Source organism: Adiantum capillus-veneris, chromosome 11, assembly GCF_014529385.1.
Source record: "Adiantum capillus-veneris isolate H3 chromosome 11, ASM1452938v2, whole genome shotgun sequence".
Lineage (NCBI taxonomy): Eukaryota > Viridiplantae > Streptophyta > Polypodiopsida > Polypodiales > Pteridaceae > Adiantum > Adiantum capillus-veneris.
In genome coordinates, this window is record NC_140941.1 from 14,711,692 (window position 1) to 14,719,976 (window position 8,285).

An 8,285-nucleotide genomic window follows, 5' to 3' on the forward strand; every position below is an offset into this window, starting at 1 on the left:
TGTGGAAATCCATTTTTTGACACTATATGCCCTAAAATGACTCCATGTTTAACCCAAAATTGGCATTTGAAAGGGTTTAAGGAGATGTGATACAATCTACACTTCTCAAACACTTTTCGTAAACATGATAGATGTTCTTTCCAAGAGGAATAAACAGAAAGGTCATCTAAGAAAGCTTCACAAAACTCCCTCAAATATTCTCTAAAAGCAGTGTTTATTAATCTTTGAAAGGTAGCAGGGGCATTGGTTAAACCAAAAGCCATAACACGAAATGTGAACACTCCAAATTCGGTTATAAAGGCTGTTTTAGCTTGGTCCTCCAGCGCAATTGTGATTTGATTGTAGCCAGAGTACCCATCTAAAAAGATATAAGCTTCCTTCCCTACAACTCTTTCAAGCATGTGTTCAGAATATGGCAAGGGGTAATGGTCCCTCCTAGTGGCGGCATTGACCTTCTTGAGATCCATGCACACTCTGAGTTTCCCATTCTTTTTTGGCACAATCACTATTGGTGACACCCATTGTGAGTGCTCAATAGGGTATATGAATCCGCATTCCACAAGCTTTTCAATCTCTTCTAAACGATTTTTGCATATTTAGGATTCATTGGGTAGGGTCGTTGTTGAACTGGTTTAGCCATGCTATTCATGGGGATTGTGTGTTGTACCACGGAAGGTGGAACACCTTTCATATCATGATATGTCTAGGCAAATATATCCCTGAATTCCTTGAGAAGTTGTTTAAGTACACACTCCTCAGTCTCGGTCAGATCCTGGGCAATGAAAACAGGTTTAGACTCTTCTGTTGGGTCTGCTAACTCTATTTCCTTAACTATCACTGGACCATCATAGACTCCATTGCTCCCATCAATAGGTTTTCTTTGAGTCTTTGTATACACAACCTTACGTTCCTCTGTGGTATCGGATTTGAAATGTTCAAGTGCAGGGTGTAAGTCTGTGGGGTCCTGTTGTTCTGTGGATTGTGATTTAACTTCTGATTCCTTTTCTTGTTGAGCTAACTCTCAATTTTGTCGTCTCCTTATGGTACGACTCAACTTTGGCTTCTCTATAGCCTCTAGTTGTGCGATGTCAATGGGTTGTGGACTACACCACATAATGCTTTGAAGGTATTCACCCGAGTTATCTACCAACTTTCGATGAGCATCACATGCCCCTATATAATTAAGCCATTATACGGTAGATTTCTTTTCATATATTCTAGCACGCACATTTGCTCGATATCATCGACTCTTATATCTCTTACTCTTCTTGTTTAATTCTCGATTACGGCCAATCTCTAGTGAAGAGCCACTAGATGAATCACTACTTGTGTCTTCTGCTCCCTTGGATAGATTGTCATCTAGGTTACCACTGGGCCCTGAATGGTTTGTCCCCACATTTGCACTAAGATTTAACTTAGATTCTTCGTCCTCAAAGTCAATCTCAATTGATGATTCTGACCCCAAATCGTGTGGGCTATATATAGTCTTGTGAGGCGCTACTGGTTCCAATGCCAATCAAACTTTCATCTTGTAGATCATCAGAAGCTATATGCATTGCTTCTAGCACATTTAAGGGTACAAGTGGTGGTATTTCATCCCCCTCAGGTGTTACCCAGGTTGTCCCCCTATTTCCCCAAGTGTCTATGGTTGTTTCTAGGTGGACGCAATCCACATTGTCCGACTCATTCATCCCAGGTAGTACATCTATATAAGAAGAATCTTCCCCAACATCAGTGTCCGCTTTACACGTGTAACAATACTGCAATGGGGTTGAGTGAACTGTGGTGTCAGATCTATGATCAATTATAAACTTGTTTCCTAGAGGATGTGCTCGACCAGTAACAAGATCCACTCTAATGACAGAATCTTGGAACTACAGGTAGACATGGTTCTTAGACCAATCATGCACCATTTTTGCTTCCCTCATGAAAGGACGTCCTAAGATCATCTCCGATGCCATAGTGTGTTTGGAGAAATCCATAACAATGAAGGTAATCCTTATTTTATGTACAAAGACCTTGATCTTGAGATCTTCTAGCATCCCAATAGGTTTAACAATAGACCCATTGACCATCTTCACTACTATGGTTGTGGTTGCAAGGTGAGGTCTTCCCATAGTTTCCGAGAAATTTTTAATCACAATGCTAATCCCAGCGCCACCATCAAGGATTCCCTTCACAGTTAATCCCTTAGTAGTGATTGGTATAGTTGCATTAGATTCATCACCCTCAAAGTATTGTCCCAACTTGTTAACAGGTATTTCTATAATAAGGTTCTCATCTAGGTTGGGTTGTGGATCTATGTATTCCTCCTCTATTGGCATCTCCCCAGCTCCATCCATCTGTGCAAATTGTGGTAGCCCAAAATTCAGTTCTCCATTGAGGAAGGCTCGAGGAGCTGAGACTAGCTCAGGGTCTTTATATAGTTTGGACATGATGGTGGTTCTAACTTCTAAAGACATGAAATCCATCAATTTGGCAATGTTTAACGGCACCTTTTGGACTTTAGTCCCTTGACGTTGGGAAGATGGGATATCCATTTCTTCGATAGGATCAAGTATTCCCTCTGTAAACATTCTTTCCATCAAGAAGTGAGTACGTCCACTTTCCCATGACTTTAAGTCGCTTTCTTCTTGGATGAAACTAGGTATGGCTAAGGGTCTATGGTCTTGGTGAGGTTGTTGTTGCGTAGGGAACACAGTGTCTGTAATATGGATCTTCCTAGGTGTTGGTTGTTGTTGCGTAGGGAACACGGTGTCTGTAATCTGGATCTTCCTAGGTGCTGGTTGTGTTGCGTAGGGAACACGGTGTCTGTAATCTGGATCTTCCTAGGTGTTGGTTCTAGATCCCTTTGGGTATCTTCTACCAAACTCCTTAATTGCTTGACTCGCTCAATCTCCTCTGTAGGGTTTGGATAAGTTCCTATCTTCTTCTTGGATCCTTGCCATTGTGGCTCATGAAGATCTTCCTTGTTGGTTTCTATCTTAGTGGTTGTTTTGGTCTCCATGTTTTCACCTGAATCAGAATCCTCTTCATCGTCATTCATATATGCGGGGTCGTCACCAGTACCTATGTTGGTCTTTGAATTGGGGTCTGACTTTGCTTCTTTTTGCGATCTCTTTCTTTGTGTTTTGTTCTTTTCTTGAGATTGGGCAATTGATGCCGTGTCTCTTTCCTCAAGGATATGGTTTTGTTTTTGGAGCATTGATCGTGTGAGTACGTTTACTGGTACCACTTGTGTACTTTGTGATGGCTCCTCGGTAACTTCAATCAAGTTTAATGGCGTGATCTTTGGTGCATTTGGATTATTTGGACATTGGGAAATCAAATGATCTATGCCACATCGATTACACATGAGTATCGACATTGTAGACGTGCTCACTTGATTGGTTTGCATTAGTGTGGCGTTCTTTTGTAGCCTAATAGGACACTCGGCTACACGATGTGGACCTCCACACTCATAGCATTGAAGAGGTGGTCTCTTAGCGGTATAATTGATATTTTGGCCTCTCACTGCAAGAGCAGCTACTTGATATACAGGTTTGACTTGTCCCCAATAGTCCTCCATGTAATATTGTGGACTCTCTTCAAGCACATCCATCCCATAGGCAATATTAGGATCTATATCTTCCTCACAGCCTTCCAAACAAGAAATAGATGACTCACAACCCACTTGATTCACAGATGTGATTCTCGGATGTGGTGGTTGCGGTCCTAGCACTGGAGGTGGTAAGAGTGTTGTTTGAACAACATTTTGGGCCCTAGGGACCATGTGTTGTGCTGTTTGTTCAAGAGGTGGGTCCGGAATCAATGCAGGCACTCGAGGTGTGTCTATCCATGCTAAGGTTTGCCTATTGTGTTGGAATTAGGGTTGCAGAGAAACACACACAGCTTGGAGAAGACGAAGGAAGCTCAAGGCACACAATAGAGAGTGTGTTACTTAGTGTACAATGGAAAGATAGATAGACCTAGAGTGATGGGTGTATATACAATGCATGGGAGAAAAAACCTCCTAAAGGGGGGAAAAAATGCCCCGGTGGTCCTAGTGTGTTCACACACATCACTACCACATGTATATGGTAACAAATCCCCCCTGGAGTGATGCGGTGAACGAGAGCTGGCACATGAGTAAACAAAAGTTCCATGCCTTGAGGACAGGATCAGTCCACAAAGGGGAGTAAGCCCAAAGCTTTGCGGAAAGCTTCAAGCTTCTCACGAGACAATGCCTTTGTGAAAAGATCTGCAAGGTTGTCCTGTGTTGGTACATAAGCCAAGCTGATCTCTCCTACTGAGAGCCTCTCCCTGACATAGTGGTAATGCACCTCAATGTGCTTTGTGCGAGCATGAAAAACTAGGTTCCTCGCAACTGCCAATGCGCTTTGACTATCAGTGTAGATAGTGTTGGCAATGTCCTGTCCAACACCCAAATCAGCCATAAGGCGTCTGAGCCATACACACTCAACCGTAGCTGTGAAGACTACCCTATACTCAGCCTCACAACTCAAAGTGGCCACAGTAGGTTTCTTCTTGCTCAACCATGATATACATGAACTGCCAAGCATGAAACAAAAACCACTTGTGGACACTCGCGTGTCAAAACAACCAGCCCAATCTGAGTCCGAAAAAGCATGTAAGTCTGGCAACAATGATCCCCCATTGGGATAAAACAAGCCAAGATGGAAAGTGCCACTAAGGTAGTGGAAAATTCTCTTGATAGCCTGCCAATACTTAGACCCTGGGCTATGCATAAATCTGCTAACCTGTGAGACTGCAAACTGAATATCTGGCCTCGTGTTGCATACATAAATGAGGCAGCCAACAGCAGTTTGGTAAAGAGTGAAATCAGGAGGAACGCCAGCATCATGTAGACTCAACTTCAAACGTGTTTCCATGGGAGTGGCAATAGGTTTTCAATCCTCAAGTCCAAACTTACATAGCAATGTCTCTATGTAACTTTTCTGACATAAGGCACTACCACCATCACACTGCTTAAACTGTATACCCACGTAATGATGCAACAGCCCCAAATCTTTCATCTTGAAAGTAGCATTCAAATCAGCCTTAAATTCAACAATATGTCTCTCAATTGGTCCAGTGATCAGCAAATCATCGACATAAAGAACCACAATGAGAAGTACATCACCCTCACGCTTTACATACAATGTGTTTTCTGTTGGACTGTTACGAAAGCCTTGTTTGACCAAATGAGTGTTAGCTTTCTCATACCAAGCACGAGGAGGTTGCTTCAATCCATAAAAAGCCTTCTTACATCTGCACACTTTGTCCTCTTGTCCTTTTATGACAAAACCGAGAGGTTGCGTTACATAAACTTTCTCAAATATGTCACCATTAAAGAAAGCAGTAACAATGTCTGATTGATGTACATCCCAACCAAAATGAGCTGCCAATGCACATAGAAAACGCACAGTAGTCATACAAAAAGTGGGAGTAAAAGTCTCTTCATAATCAATGCCTTTTTGTTGTGCATAACCCTTTGCAACAAGTCGAGCCTTATGGCGATCGATCTCACCATCTGGCATGCGTTTCAACTTCTAAACCCACTTTGTACCAATGGCCTTTTTGCCAGGAGGCATTAGGAGAAATTTGGACTCACTTTTGGGCCCTGTAAGAAGTGCCACGTCGGCTTAGAGAGAGAAAATGAAAATGCTCAATTGTGCATTTTATGTGATACTTTTCTTCGCAACAAAAGGCCAAAATGAAATTCTTTGGTAGGTAGCCGCCGTCTTTATCATTCTTATCCTTCGTTCTCTTGTCACGAATCCAACTAACCGTATGACTAATGATTTGAAATGCCAACTTACAAGCGTTCCCTCCAGAAACATAAGCCACACGAACTCTATCAACTCTTAACTTGAGAATATGGCTTTCCCTCCCAAAACCTGAGACATTTCTCCGTCTTCTTGTCTATCAACTCTAGGAATGGAGAATGCATCTTTTCCTGATGAAAACACTAATTTGAACTTACAATTCTTACACCCTTCATCTTTAACACATACCCAAAGAAAGAACACACATCATCTTCATGTTGATGTATTGTAAGAGTATGCACCGTTGCAGAAATGTAGGAGGGAGTCTTTCTTATCTCAACGTCAGAAAGAACTTAGAAGGACAAACAAGGAACATCATTTGGATTTGTGGACCGATGGGTATATTTATCCAAAGGATCCTACGACAAATACTCCACCTCCCTTTGCTAATATCACTAACCTTTTACATTTCATAGGCGATGGCAAGGATGGGCTATTGGGATACACCGAATATTCAGAAATGAGAGGATTAAATGTGGAAAGGCAAAGAAACTTCCTGGCAATGGAGAACATGCAGCTGAAGAAACTTAATGAAGCATGCTCTCAAAATATTTCATCAAACAAAGAGACAATCCAAGGCCTTGAGAAGAAGATCACAAGTTTGCGAGAGAAAGACACCGTGCTTGGTAGTCGGAAAAGAAAACGAGTTATGTGCAACATTGAGAACATGAAGGTTGGTAGTGGTGACCTGAAAAAACAAATACGAGCTTTAAGGTAACCCGAAGTTTGTTTCTTCAATGTGCTTCATTAAGAAATGGATACACTTACTTTCCTATACATGATCATAACGCATTGTGCTTTTTTGGCAGGTCTTTACTGCATCCAAACTCGAACGGTGCAGGCTTCAATGCCGGAGTGCATTACAGCCGTCTAGTTCCAAAAGAAGTAGTTGAAAAGATGATAACTCAGAAAAAATTTTGTAAGTTGAAGGGAGGCTACTTACCTCCTTCATGAACGAGAATCAGCTGGAACCAATGGAAGTGCAAGCAATACTTGATGAGAGTGGCATCTCGCAGATGGGATACATGGCACTCTTCAAAGCATTAGCTAAAAAGTCTCAAAATAAACTACAGAGAGGATCATTGCTGCCAAAGCCATCACATGTAAAGGCTGCTCACCGGCACATAAACGATGAGGTGTTTGAGAAACTTGGGTCACCATTCCATATTGAAGCAACGTTCTTAGGCAAGGGCGGCAGAGAGGTACAGTTTAACGAGCACAACAACCTCTTTGTTGATCTTGAAGCAGTTCAAAGGTATGCAGTTCACTTCTTTGACATTAGTTGAGACGAATGCGGTGGGGTTCTCAAACTTTTTTTGAAGCTTGACGAGTGCGAGGTCCTGAAGAACAAGAAGTTGGAGAGAGTCACCATTACCCTCATGAACAGAGCTATGGATCCATCAATAGCGAAAGAGGATCCACGATACTTCAGCGTGCAATCAGAAAACAACATTCTAACTCTAGGATCATTTCAGGTATGCTTCATTCAATCTCTGACAACAAATATATTGATTATTTGGTTGTTGACTTTGTGTTTTCATTTTTCATTGTAGGTTGATAAGGAAAATTTTGAAATCCTCGATTGGGTTTTTAGTCAAACACAAATTCCTTCTATCATCAGTGAACAAAGAAATGGAGCCGTTCTTTCGGTGGAAGGATTTGGTGACTACACAGTGGAATGGCACATGGCAGGTGACTTAAAGACTCTTAAGTGTATGTACAACATAACACACAAAGCAGCTGTGGCAAATCCATGCTTATATTGCATGGCTGATGCACAATCACTTGAGAGTGTGCAATGGATTAAAGCTTCCAACAAGCATCTTCAAGATAAAACGTTTAAACCAGTGCTTGATATTCCTCTGAGTAGAGTTCACATCTGTACACTTCATGCACTCTGTCGAATAATTGAAAAGGTGGTTCATTTGTACATATGTTTTGCATGGACATTAAAGCCAGAGAGTAAGTCGAAAAGAATGATCAAAGCATTAGAGGGAGTGCTCTCAGACATTGGTTTGCATGGAGGCAATGTCAAAATCGAAGAGGACCCTAAGATGTCTCAAAGTCGATACAAGGTACCGAGGAAATCATCGATAGGCGGAGTGAAGGCAAGAAGGTTTCTTGGGTTTAGCCTCAAAGATTCAGATAGAGAAGAAAGGAGAAACCTGTTCAACAAATGGAAACAGTTACATAAAGTGGTTAAAGACAATGATGGTGGTGGGGCAATCCAAAATCAAAAGGCAAATGTGTGAAAATCACTAGACAAAATTTTCCATTACATTGAGCAGCATTCTTGGGACCAAAGTAAGCTCACATCATTTCAAGCAGCCTTGCTGGATTGGAAAAAGGCTTACCTTACAGGGTGGGGTGGGAAACATATCACACATTACATGGTGGGTTGGCATTCTACGTATAAAAAAAAAAACTTTAAATTGTACTCTACTGACCATTTTGTTT